We start from the raw sequence: 14,965 nt of genomic DNA on the forward strand, positions 1-14,965 counted from the left end.
TTTACCTTTTTAAAACTGTTATGTTTACAGGTTCGTAACACGAGGTATTTCTTCAAATACGACGTGAATATATTTCCTTAGATTGAAATATATGAAGGGCTAAATATACTTTGTAATGCTTTAAAATGTATTTACTTTTAAAATATATTTCTAAATATACAAAAAAACTGGCCAAAAATTGTGGTGAAAATATATATTTTTGTAAACATATTACAAAAAAAATATTTTAGCAACATTCTTTGGCCATTTTTTATATTTTGAAATATATTTAAAAATATATTTTTGCCGTGGGATAATAAGCAAAATTACCTCACAATCAGATAATAATTAAGGTAAGAGCTCAATAATACAATTCCTCTGCAAAACTTTGGTCTTTTGAAGTATTGCCTTCTAAATTTACTAGAAAAGATGAAAGACACACATGTCAACATTATCACGGGCTGAAAAACTTACACGTGGTTGAAATGTTTTTATTTTTATTTCTTTATTTTTTATATTAAACCAATGAACAAAGAAGAACCTAATAAATAAAAATACATTTAAAACATTACATTATCATCATTGCACAGGAGTAAAGTTTAGGTGTAATTTGACGATTGTCTAACCTTGCATCAACTTAGCCTTACGATGTTTTTGGGAAACGCAGCCCTTGTCGTTGTAACTTCACGGGAGAATTTATGTGAGAGAACTGTAAGTGGAGAAAGAAGACACGTTAGATTTTTTTTATTTAAAAAGTGCGTTGTTTTATATGTATTGAAATTGTTATTTTTCGTAATAAAATATTTGGTTCTTTTCGAAATTGTTTTTTTTTTCAAGTCATGGAAGTAAAATCAGCACGGTTTTAAATGCTGAAAAAAGTACGGATAGCCTACATGACCAGTGTAATCTCAAAATTATTTTACAAGAATAATTTACAAAATAATGCGAAGTCATTATATACAAAAAAATCCATGGGGTAGCATTTAAAAAATCAAGATAAATTCAATGTTTGCACTTGTTAAAGGCAAACAATAGCTTAATGTCTACAGGTTAAACAGCACTTCTGCCAGTTGATCTCAGTTTCACTCAGTTTCATGTCCTGTAATCTGTCCTCATGTATGTCCAAGAGACACAATTATACTCTAAACATGAAAAATTAAAGGATTAAAATGTTAGAAATGTTTATGTGCTACTGCCCGTCCCTGTGTGCGTCGTCGTCCGGTTTATGCAGATATTACTTGGTCTTACAAGGATATATGTTCACACGATGTTCTTTTATGTTGGATGCTCTTATGTAGAAAACAGTAAATCACAAAAAATGGCTATAATTATGTTTTTACAGACCGAGTCACATTTATATAGGCTTTACAGCATCTTGTCCTCTGCAAAATAAACGGACCCGGTGGGTAGGCAAATTGTGACGACTTATGGATGACAGGGGAGAGTAGTGATGCAGGCGTTAAAAAAACTGAAGCCCCTGATCTGGTTAAAGCAAACTGAAACTACTGAAAACTATTTTTTTCCTAACTGCATTTTCTCCATGTTTTTACTCTGTTACAGGCTGCCAGAAAGAATCTGTCTCTGCCATCTCTACTGTGGGGCTACATTGTCGCAGTTCCTTTGTCGCCCTTCTTCTCCTGGAGTGTGTTGTTAATAAAGTAGGCTATTTAAAGTGTTTGAACTTGAGTTGTGTCTGTTCTTTATATCGGAGACAGGGGGCGGGTTTACTGTTCACAGAAAAATAGCACGATCTCTCTGTGTGCGTGTGTGTTTATGGGTCTCATTTATAATGCGTGCATACACAAAAATTTGATTGTAGAGTGAAATAACGTTCGGCCTAAATAAATAAAGGCCATAAATAACTGCATGCAGACCAGCTGGTATTTACATTATTGCATCGCTCAAACATCGGCCGAAGAGCTTTTGCGATCAGTTGCCGACGTCTCGGCGACATATTCCCAATTAGCAAACGCTCTCTGAGCGACATCTTGCCGATGGAACTTTGAATATCGTGCCGACATCGGCCAGACGTACGTGTGCTGTCTGGGACAAAATACCTGCCAGGCACTCATTGTAATTTTTTTTTTTACAATAATGTAATAGTGGGATATATTTTCCCCAACTTCATCTACAAAGTTACAGAGATTATCAATATTTTCCAAAATAACACATTTTTATATTATAATTTACTGCGTGGCTGACTTTATGGATTTTGATGTTGAAGAAAAAGTGATATTTTTTGTTCTTTATTTAAGTTTTGCTAAAAAAAATAAGCATTCCTATTTTAAATAATTATTTTAATGGTAACGTAATATTAGACTTGTTATATTGTAAATAGGACATATAATAAGGACCTTATTCATTAAAATATCACTGACAAATTATATTCCAATCATCTTTTTAATTCGTTCATAATTTTAATTTCATTTTATTTCAATATACAATTTCTGAAAATGTTTTTCCTTTCTCTCAAGCCTTAGTTGTGCCCGACATTGCCTTTGTTTCTCAGCTGCACTACCTGGAGCCATCTAACTGCAACCTGTATGAATTAGAATAATTAAAGTCATCATTACTTAAAGATAATATAGCACTAACAACATAAACAAACGACTTTCGTGGAACACACGTAACTTGCTGTAAACACCGTAAAGAATCAATAACAACAGAGTCCTTTTAGAGTAGTTTATTTTTGATAACAAGCAAAATCAATAACAAGTAGATCTTACTTAAAGTGTATCTAAAAGTATAAAGAGCTAACAACATTACTGTGTAAAATGTGTACTATATAATACAGTGCTAACTACAGATCGGCTGCCAAACCGCGCTTCACATAGCGCTGATTCGTGATCGCCGTCTCCACTCGTCTTTAGGAAACCAAAACATTTGTTATTTTTGACGAGGTATTTGTTCCAGAGTTCATTATAGCCACTAGTCAGACCATTAAACAAACAGAAACCGGAAGTAAAGGTCCGAGCAGACGTGTAACCGCGACCACGCACGTGCGTCAATTGTGGATATCTATCGTATTATAGGCAGATATATAAACAATATTTGATCGAATTATTTGTGTTTAAACAAACCCTGTGTTTGTTACAATGAACCCCACCTATGGGGTAACATTTGCACACCTGTCACTTTTGGACCCACAAACTTTAAGTGTTCATTTGTAACAGAGATGTGTGTTTTGATTGTGTAAAAATATTTATCTAACAAATATTTTTTGAATGATGATAGAGACAAACCCAAAAAGCATTAGGTTGTGCCCCGCTATCCCCTACTATTGGTCATGACTGTAAGCATTGCAGTTCAAAATATAAAAGTAATACGCAGCACTTATCTGCCAGTAGATGGCGACCTTGTATAAAGTTTACAGAATATTAGGTTCCTTTCGGTCCTTAACCCTTATTTTACACTGTAACAGGTGAACATTTGGATTAACTTGAAAAATCCATTCAAATGCTGAAAATGTATATTTATTCAACTTAAAATGTTCACCTAAAGTGAAACCAATTGAAGTAATTTTTCAAGTTGATCCAACTTTTCACTTTTTACAGTGTAGTACTAGTCACTGTGACGTGTTTTAAAAGCATACGAAAAATATTTTTTATCCACGAGCACATGATCAGCACTCATCTATGTTATCTCAAACCTTAATCTAGCACATTGCTTATCATTAAAGCTTTATTTATAAAATGCTGCTTTATTTAAAGTTGGAAGACCTGAAATGTCAGATAGAAAATATTTCTCAGCATTTGTTTCACTATGAGAGGGAGAAATATTTTTCTCATCTCTGTTATCTGAATCTTTAATCTAACCTCCTATCTACCAGCCTGTTTTCTGTCAGCTGAAACTACGAACACCCATCAAATAATAAAGAATGGTGTTTTACGCAAAAGCTGATAAAGATCACTTGTTACATTGCCTTCAGTCACCTCTGATGACAGATGGTATTCATAGTGAATGAGACTATGAAGAAATCTGGATAGACTTTTAGTACACATAAAGCACACCAAGCCAAGACAAAAATCATTTCATCATGTATTGTTTCTGCTTCAGTCAGGCCTGACCGCTTAGACAGGTGGAAAAAAGATACAATCCAGACTTTAATCTTACCAGAATTTGAAACACGGACGGTTTTTCTGTTATTTTTTAGCTTTAAGAAGCATGAGGAATAAAAAGATTCACACCCATGCCGTGCATAACTTTCATCTTTAAAAATAACTCATTTATGCGTCATTGAATAAAATGGGGAGATTATATCTTTATATGTATTTCCTTGTTCCTTTGGCTTTAAGGCCAAAGACGCTTTCATGGAATGTCGTTTTTGTGCCAGCTAAATAATTGACATGGTTATTGCTAAGCAACATTGTTTTGTGTATCTTAACATTTCTCAAAATCTGAAAAAACACAAACAAATAAAAATTCACCAATATGATGGTGATACATGCAGAGAAATAAATAAATAGAGAAATCTAATGTACAAAATAAAACTCATGATGTTTCTAAAATGTCAATGCAGTCTTGTTTTTCTAGTTTGTCTTTTTTGCTTAAGGAGGTCAGGAGGACAAAAAATAAACAGAAATCTCAGATAGGGTCTGTGTGCACTCCCTGACATTTTCAGATCTATTTGATTAAAATGTAAAAAGCATGTGAAATAATTTGAGGGTGTCACTGAAGAAACAGCCAATACAAGACAGGCAGTGTGTGAATTGTTTATAGCATGTATGAACTTGTATGACTCCAACTCCAGAGTACAAACATACAGTGTGTTGTGGTTTATTTTTTACATTTTGCGCGATGTGCATTTACTATTTTCACTCATTTTATGTACTGATTTTAATAGCGATGAAATTGTACGAAAATTGGCATCAGTTATAGTGAACAAAATCACCACGGTTATAATCATAGTTTTGTGAACAATTTCTAAAAATTTAAATAAAAGTACTGATGCAAACCAAAGTTAAAATTGATTTTAAATGTAAGTGCACTTTTGTTCTCATAAACATCAAATAAATAACATTAACATTAATCATGGCACATTTGGGGTGGTGAGATAAATGTTCTTCTAGTGATTAAACAAAAGTAAGTAAATCAGATTTTCATATAAACACAGAACAAATCAGCAAGTCATCTGAGAAACCAGTTGAACTTTATGACCCACGACACCTGCGCTTACAGCAATCACAGAAGAAACAGAGAGCTTTTAACTCATCAGATCACATCATAATGGAAAATGAATAGAAAAGATGGATACGTCTAAAGAAATATTAAGTGTCAGTACAATTAGATTTCCCTAAATGTGATTTTTTTTTATTTAAATTCAGTCAATGAAGCACTGTCATCACAAACACAAGTGAGCAGACGTGAATGAACGTGTTTGTCTAACATTATTGCTTAAATTGGTTGATGCTGGACAGGGTTTTTAACCGATGACAGTGGCACAGTTAGATGGTAAAAAAAGATGCGGTAATACTTACCGTTGGACCTTTTTATCACCATTAAACCTGTAATCGTTACATCTCTAAATTTTAATTTATATATCTATTCATTTTGTCCTTTATTATAATTCTTCAGTAGTTTTTTCTACTCTTTTTTAATCTTATATTGGTGCTGTATTGTCTTTACAAGTACAGATAAGGCAATGACATACATTAAATAACTTTACTCAACGATATTCACGAGTTAACACTTCTACTCAAACATGAGTCAGAAATGAGAGGAGAAGATCATGAGAGAATAAAATGTGAATTTATTAAATAATCTCATGAAGAGTTTGGCTCCAAAAAGAGATGATGCAGTTTTTAGTTTTTTTTTTTTGTAAAAAAAACATGTTTATTATTATTTTATCATGTTTAAATTGTGCTACTTAGCTGTATTTGTTAGTTATGAAGTTTTAATCAAAACAAACCAACTGCAGTTTGATTGAAATTAATTGGAATGCACAATCAAAAAAAAAAAAAGATTTTTGAAAAAAATAAAAAACAAGGGTAACACTTTACATAAGGTTCATTAGTTAACATTAGTTAATGTATTAACTAACATGAACAAACCATGAGCAATACATTTGTTACAGTATTTATTAATCTTTGTTAATGTTAGTTAATACAAATAAAGCTTTTAATTGAATGAATGAATGAATGAATGAATTTTATTCTTTCTTTTTTCTTCTTCAGAACATGATCATTAGTAACCAAACATATTATAACAGAAATTGAACAAATAAAAAGTCTCAGCATGTTCAACAGAAATGAAAAAAAAAAACAAGAAAGGAGAAGGAAGAAGCATAGCTTATATTTACCTTCCCCTTTTACACAACTAGCTTTGAAACAGCTACTATTTAATCTTGCAAAATATCATAATTTATCTGAAAATAACTCACAATATAATATATAAAAATAATAATTTAAATATATACATAATGGCAAGAAACAAACTATATGATGTTCAGATCAACCACTTAAAGAGGAAATGAAATATTTGTCCCATATTCACCTTAATTTATATACTTTTCTAATACAGACATTTTAAACCTTCTTTTGAATTGCACAATATGTTTGCTTTCCTTAATTGTTGCAGATAAATTATTCCACAGCTTCACCCCGTTGACAGATATGCACATGCTTTTGAGTGTAGTACGTGCCATTGATTGAGAGAGATTTCCTCTCCTTCTTAAATTATATCTACTATCTCTTTCCTTAAACCATTTTTGAATATTGTTAGGGAGTACTTTATTCTTAGCTTTATATATAATTTGTGTAGTCTTAAGATCCACTATGTCTTTAAATTTTAATGTTTGTAATTTTAAAAATAAATCATTTGTGTGCATAATAGCCAACATTGCAAACTATTCTCATTACCTTTTTCTGCATAGTGCATATTGTCTTTAGAGTGGTTTTATAGGTATTGCCCCACACCTCTGTACAATAGTACAAATAAGGAAGATAAAGTATACATAGTTTCCTGTTTGTTCATGTTAGTTCACGGTGCATTACCTAATGTTAACAAGATTTTAATAAAGTATTAGTAATTGTTGAAATTAACATTAACAAAGATTAATAAATGTTGTATAAGTGCAGTTCATTATTAGTTTATGTTAACTGATGTAGTTAACTAATGTTAACTAATGAATCTTATTGTAAACTGCTACCAAAAAAAGTTATCGCATTTTGAACCAAACTCTTCAAATATTGTTGCAGACTGTGTGTATATCAGAGATGGGCGACTCGAGTCATATGACTTGACTCGAGTCAGACTTAAGTCGCAAATTTGAGGGCGCAACATAACACATCAGGCAAACAGAGAGAGAACACACATTAATAAAATAAACATAACAGTCATATGCAGTAGGTGGCGCTTTAGAGTTAGACTTTGAATGAAAAACCTATCGGACGCACGTGCGTTGTGGCGGTTATGCATCTGGTCAAAATTTTACTTCCGGTTCAGTTTTCAGGTTTTTTCAGTCTGACTAGTTGCTAAACTGAACTCTTGACCAAATACCACGTCGAATATATATATATATATATATATATATATATATATATATATATATATATATATATATATATATATATATATATATATATATATATATATATATATATATATATATATATATATATATATATATGTATGTATATATATGTATATATATGTATATATATATATGTATATATATGTATATATATGTGTATATATATATGTGTATATATATATATATATATATATATATATATATATATATATATATATATATATATATATATATATATATATATATATATATATATATATATATATATATATATATATATATATATACTAACTTTTTCATTTATTATTCAATATTAATATACTACTTTATTTTTAGATTTTTATTGTATGTACAACTCACCTGTATGTGGACACCTTTGAAATAGAAATGCATATAATCATTTTTTTTGTTACAAATTAAACTCTCATAGTCCATAACTAGATTTAACTTTGTTTAATATATAAATTTAGTTAAATCATCAAACATTTGTATGACTTGCCAGTGACCTGATTGACCCACGCTGCGAATTGACTTGAATTGCTTAACATAAACCAGCGACTTGACTCTCACAAAAATTGACTTGGACTTGCTTGAGACTTGAAGGTTAAGACTTGAGACATACTTGAGACTTGCATATGTGTGACTTACTCCCACCTCTAGTGTATACATACTGTATATCTACACATTGAAATGATACAAGGATAAACAAGAAGTATGGTTACTCTGTTATTAACTGTGTTTTAAGAATACCAACATGACTGTTTCACAATATGACAGTTGTGATTGATTATAGTACTGGAATGTGTTGAGCTTGTAAAGTTAAGGAATGACAACAAGACCCTGTTAAAGGAACTAACTTAGATTTCACCTGTGCTTTTTCCAATGAGTCAGATGTTTGTTGATAATTTTGTTCTGTCTTTCCGGTTAAGAAAGATTGACTTTTTGTGCTGTGGTTAATGAACTAAGTTTCCACCCTACCTCAAGGCATTTTGTGGTTTAGTCACAAAATATTTGATTGATTTATTTGTTCATAGACATGAGCACAAATGTCTTTTTGTATTGTTTTTATCATTTTTTTTCTTCTATTTTTAAACCTTGGGGTTACATACTGCAAGACTTTAGCACACGTTTCGGGCAGTTGACCGAGCTGGCATTTGCACGTCATTGTAAGTCATGCCATTTCAAAAATACAAGCCATGTTAAAGCATAAAGAACTCAAGCACTTTAGTCTTCAGTCTTCGTTTACAAAGATGTGAAACTCAACGAGTGGTCAGGGGTGTTCAATGATATGCTCACACAAAAATCGCTGCAAACGATGCTTTCCAACAGCTGTTTTAGCATTCGTTGTAAACTTGTGGACCTATTTTTCCAAACACCTGACACCCGTATATTCTTCCGTTTAGATCTTGAATAATAGACACTCCAGCCCAGTTGGTGGCGATAATCTGCCTTTTCTAATTGCAAGAATACAAACAACGTTCCCGGCGCGGAGTAGTAACGTTCCTCACAGCACATCTAATACAAGTCAATGGAGTTGGCAAAAACTACGATAAAACAGCTGTTGGAATGCGTATTTTGCAGCGATTTTTGTCTGAGCATACCAGTGAACACCCCTGACCACTCGGTGAGTTTCACGTCTTTGTAAATGAAAGTTTAATGCATTTTAGGAAGGACTGTTCCTGTGCACATACACACCCATTTTAAAGGTGGGAGGTGATACAAGAAACACCCGAAACTTCTCGGGCCAGCATCATATGTCCAAATTTCAGTCAAAACCGTTCTATTTCATCATAAACAATCTGAAAACAGGGCTTTAAGTGTAAAATACCGAACTTGGCCTTTAAGTTGATAAATATTTGAGGTGTTGCTAATAAAGCAATAAACCCCGAGAAGCAGTGGGTTACCAGTGCATCTTATAACAGCTAAGGGGCGTTGTTAGGCACGACGCGAAGCGGAGTGCCTAAACCCCCTTAGCTGTTATAAAATGCACTGGTAACCCAACGCTTCGAGGGGTTTATTGCGTTTATAAAACGGTTACTTCATATGCATAACGTTAGCGGGATTTTATCAAATAAAACCCAAATAAGTTGTAATTATTTTAGTACAAATATTGCTCTTCCGCCAAACAAAGTAGTTCCTCAGAATCAAGTGTGACTGAAACAGAGCGCAGTTCCCAACCAACACAGACACAGCAAAGACACAATGAAAATATGATTTAAGACTGTGGTGTTTATTTTATAAATCACCATTCATCTAATTTATACATTGACATTTATATCGTGCAACTGTTGAAGTGATGATCAAATATGCTTGGAAGCATGCTGAACTCTTTCCCCATCAGCGTTTTTTTTTTTAAGTTGCCACCCAGTTTTAGTTTAATGCCTTACAGAAAAATTATATTCTTTATATAAACATAAAATATCAAATGAAAGAGCAGACCATCCGCTTTGAAACAAAAACAAACAAAAAAACATTTCATCCTACCTTCATTTGATCTCTTATTACCTTTCAAATTTTTTTATTAAAAGCGGAGATAATTCCATTTTTGTGAAGAACTTTAGTAAGAGATCAGATTCAGACGGAGCCATGAACAGCTACTACACGGTGTTTTCAGTGAATGCGTCAGTGTTTAAGTTGGGAAAGATCGCCACCCAGTGGATAATAGCGGACGTATGAACTTGAGTTATAAAATCCTCAGACAACGTTTTCTCTTTATCGACGAGATGACTCAACAATATTTATTGACATTCATCTGGATATCGCCATTAATTGTGCAATTGTAGACAAATTAAAAATATGATTAAAGACTGTGGTGTTTATTCTCATAAATCAGTACGCAGCAACAGTGGCGCAGTGATACTTATGTAATGTGGTCTGAACCGTGAGGTTACCGGTGTATTTTATCACGGCTTAGAACGCGTTTCAACCAATCAGAATGAAGAACCAGAACTGCCTGTTTTATAATTAAAGTTTTTAAGTAGATTTAACTTAAGGCCATCCCTCTCATCTTTAAAGCTTGTTGCTATGAAGTGACACCATGAAAAACAAGATGCATAAAAAACAAAATTTGATCATTTCCAGTATTTTGTTTCTAAGGGTCGTAACTAAGGTTCTTGTACGGGATTCAGTGCGCTGACGTAAACTAACTCAACATGTATTGTTTAGAAATAGCGATAACTTGTTTTATCTTGTTAGGCAGCTTTTGTACTAATGCCTCCCTATGACACTATCACTGTTATTGTTTCCTAATCTTTGTAAGTCGCTTTGGACAAAAACGTCTGCTAAATGCATAAATGTCTAAGGACAATTTACACAATTTGAAATCCAAACCGAAATGATTTTGCTCTTGTCAACTAGTTAAAATGTCCCGCCTCTTATAGCACTATCAACCAAAACTGATATTTCACAATGTTTCAGTGTGTTTATCTGATAGATATGAACTAAAGATTATTCTTAAGGACATTCTTTTCAAACCCTGTTTATTTGGTTTTGAAGGTATTTGTTTCATTACTGTCTGTGCATTGTTGAAATTGATCCCATGACATGGCTTACAAGAAAAACTATTGTGCTCATAAACATTTATGTGACATAGTTTTGGTTAAGGTATAACCTGTATGTTTTTATGTATCTGTGTTTAGCAGCTGAATCTCTGTACACGATTAGATGGTCAATGAGCTCATTTTAATCAGGTTTTTTTCTGTACTATATCAAAAACAATGACACAAACATCTCCCTGGTTTTCTTTCTCTTTGTGTCGGGGAACTTGCAAAATGTGATATGGAATTTGATAGCTGAAAAAATAACAAGAAAGTTAGAAGGGGAATAACTGGTCTGATCATCATCAAAAAATCAAGGAAATGTAATTTAATTTTAGCTTAATTCAATGCTTAGTTTAAACCACACAAACGTATACTTTATTCTACCAATTAAACTTATAAATAAATGTATATTACATTGAAAATAATGATACCTTTATTCAGAAAGTATGCACGGAATTGATCTAGATAAGAGATTTCCATTTTAAATAAAGGCTTTTTATCTCAGTTCATCGAAGAATCCTCCATGTGCAGTTGTTTGCCTGCGTCAAATTGTCTTTCAAACTCTTTCAGATAAAATTGATGTTTAGTGTGACAGACCATGGAATAATATATTTTGAACCAATTGGACTTTATTTCTTGCTGCCACACGTGTACAACCTATTGGTTTGAGGGATATTGGCAAAGTTAAGATTTGACATTTTAATTAACAAGTTTTTGGGTGCTGCATTGTAATCTGTATAAAGAGCTGTAAGGGTGGATTAAATGTAAAGGTGGTTCAGGCTGTAGGAACGCCAAAATGACTTGTAAAACCAGCCCAGTCTCCTGAAGATGCGTATAAATAGCATGAAGTGTAAAACTCGTGCAATACATGCGCCAAATTCCACTTTGGCGTGCATATGATACGCAAGTCCTTCCCATTCACTTAAACGGTGCATCTTTTTTGTCGTTTTATTTATTGGTTTCTCAATTTTTTTGCTTTTTTTACCATTTTTGCTTGGGTTTAGGGTTAGAACAACTTTTTGTTATATAAAAATGACATCTTAACCCCAACTCCAAGCGATCATGGCTTAAATATGGACAAAAACATGGAGAAACCTGTATATTAAATAACCTCATTAAGCAAATCTAAAATCTAACCCTAAACCCAAGTGAAAATGGTTTAAAAAACAGAAAACCAATAAATAAAATGACAAAAAAAGATGCACCGTTTAAGTGAATGGTAAGGACTTGCATATCATATGCACGCCAAAGTGGAATTTGGCGTATGTATTGCACGAGTTTTACACTTCGTGCTATTTATACGCATCCTCAGGAGACTGGGTAGGTAAAACTGATAAAAAATGAACACCCTTCTGTGACAATGGCAGAAATAAGCACAGTTATATTAACAAAATATGTGTGAGAGCACTGTTTTTACTAGGGCTGCATAACGATTAAGTAAGGGATAATGTAGAGGCAGCCGGTAGTTATCGGGAAATAAGCCCCGACAGTGTGATCAGGACGCGACGCGAAACTTTGCACAGATGCACAAAATGATCTTAATACCTTATTAAGATCCTCTGCTTCATACTTGTCTGTCTCCATTTGTTTCTCTTTTAGTCAGTCTTTGAGAAGTTTTAATGCCCATTCTGTATTTTTTTTAGTGTTGGCTTCGTAGCTGTCATGCTCTATTTTGTCAAGTTCAATAAGCTCTCTGTGTCTTGTCGTTGTTCGTTCTTCTATCCACTGTTTAATTTTGACATTCAAAACATGTTTTTTTCCGTACATGTTGCAAAATGAATGTCAAAATTATCCATTCTTAATTGTGGTTGTCCAGTGTTTGTCACAAGATGGTGCCAAACAGTAATCTTTATTGGCGCGGAGCGATTTAAATCATACAAGTAGTGCCGGCTATGCGTTATTACTTTGGAGTGGTTATTATTTGAAAAGACCGAACCTGCAAATGTCTCAACTGACCAATCAGAATCAAGTATACCAGAGAGCCGTGTAATAATTGTGATTAATCGTTTGCAGAATAAAAGTTTTTGTTTACATCATTTCTATGTTTTGTATAGTGTTTATTAATTATGTATATATAAATACACACATGCAAGTATATGTTCAAGAAATATTTACATGTGTATATACATTTTATATTTATATTTAATTATAATTAATATTTAAATACATTTTTGTATATTTATATATACATAACTATTATACACTGCACCCAAACATATATTATGTAAACAAAAAAACATTTATTCCGCAAACAATTAACTGCTATTAATCGTTATGCAGCCCTAGTTTTTATGCTTAGTTTAAGCCCTCCAAATGCTCTCGGAGCTGTTTAGTGTGTATGTAAACAAACCAAGTGATCTCAGACCCCTTAAAAGGACTCTGGAGGTGGTCTGAGTACAGTTCGCTTTTGGGTTCTCTTTTGGATTGATTTCTTTTTGACATTTGAAAGCAATGAGGTCCAGGTCCGCTTAGTGTGACGTTTTGACGTATCAAAGTCAACTGCTGCACAAAAAGCTTGTGATGTGAACAAGGAAGAGTCTGAGATCCCTTAAGCTCTGTAGAGGACCAAAAAAGAGTCCATTATATTGTGAACACCAAAAGGACTGAGGTCATATTTGGCTAGTTACTTTTGTGAACTAAGTGAACCGGGTTTGGTTCTTTTAAATTACATTTGAAAACACCCTAAAATAGTCTAATGCAAAAGCTAGCATTTAGCATTTAGTACTTACTTAAAGTTACAATTGACATGGCTACAGTATAAATGCATGAAATGGTAAAATATACATAGTGCAATGAACTGTTTCCAATGTATATGAGATATTACTTGATATGACAGAGAACAGAGAAAGAAAAAACATTTAGAAGAAAGAGAGAAATCAATAAGAACTGGAATCTTGGCCTGAACCCCAAAGCTCGGGGAAAGAAGAGAAGCATAGAAAATGAGCAAAGCTCATGGAGATCAACACAAAGGAGGATTAGGGAAAGAAAAAGAGCATCCACAAGATTGGCCATTTCTCAATGCAAAGGCTGTGTTACAATACAACTAAGGATTACATTTGCAAGTCATAAGCATATTACAACAATTTGCCATTAAATAACAATAATAGTCAACTTTATAATTGTTATTAATATTCTAAAATAAGACTACAAGATATGCAGCCTACAAATGCGACCTCCTGAGGATGCAGCCTTTCATTTGAGAAACAGACATTGGGCCCTATCTTGCACCCAGCGCAATTGACTTTGTCAGTGACGCATGTATCATTCGTATTTTGCTCCAACGCACAGCGGGGTTTTTCCCTCCACAGACGCACGTCGGCAAAATAGGGAATGAACTTGCGCGGTTCAGCGCAAAAATGGAGGCGTGTTCCGGTGCAAACCATCCAAAAACAATTGCGCCACTGACCAAAAAAAAAGTCTAAAGTCAGTGGCGCGTTGCGCGTGGTTCATTATGCTATTTTAAGAGCACATGCTTGACCATAATGTATAGCGTGCACAACACGCACACACTTTGCTTATCTAATCTACACAGATGCAACAGTTATTTTTGCAAATCATAAATTGTTACAATAAAAAATATTAACACATGAGATAAGGGAAATCATGGTGGTGAGCATTGTGGTGATAGCTTTTATTTATTGTGTAGCTGCGTTAAAAAATTATCATACAAATAACAATTAAAATATTTTCATAAGTTTGTTGTGTGGCTGTTTTACGTTTATTTTATGTAAATAATAATTAAAATGTTTTCATAAGAAACCTTAATGTATGTGAACTTGATTTGTAAGTGTACTTTGGAGTTGGACCTTGCTTGCGTTTCTTGGTTCCGATTTCAAAGCCCCCTTTCAGTGGTGAGAGTGGACGCAGCGATGTCATCTGCTGGCGTCAGGTCATGTGTAGAGGCAGATCCACCTCC

The sequence above is a fragment of the Misgurnus anguillicaudatus genome, chromosome 21, assembly GCF_027580225.2.
Source record: "Misgurnus anguillicaudatus chromosome 21, ASM2758022v2, whole genome shotgun sequence".
NCBI lineage: Eukaryota > Metazoa > Chordata > Actinopteri > Cypriniformes > Cobitidae > Misgurnus > Misgurnus anguillicaudatus.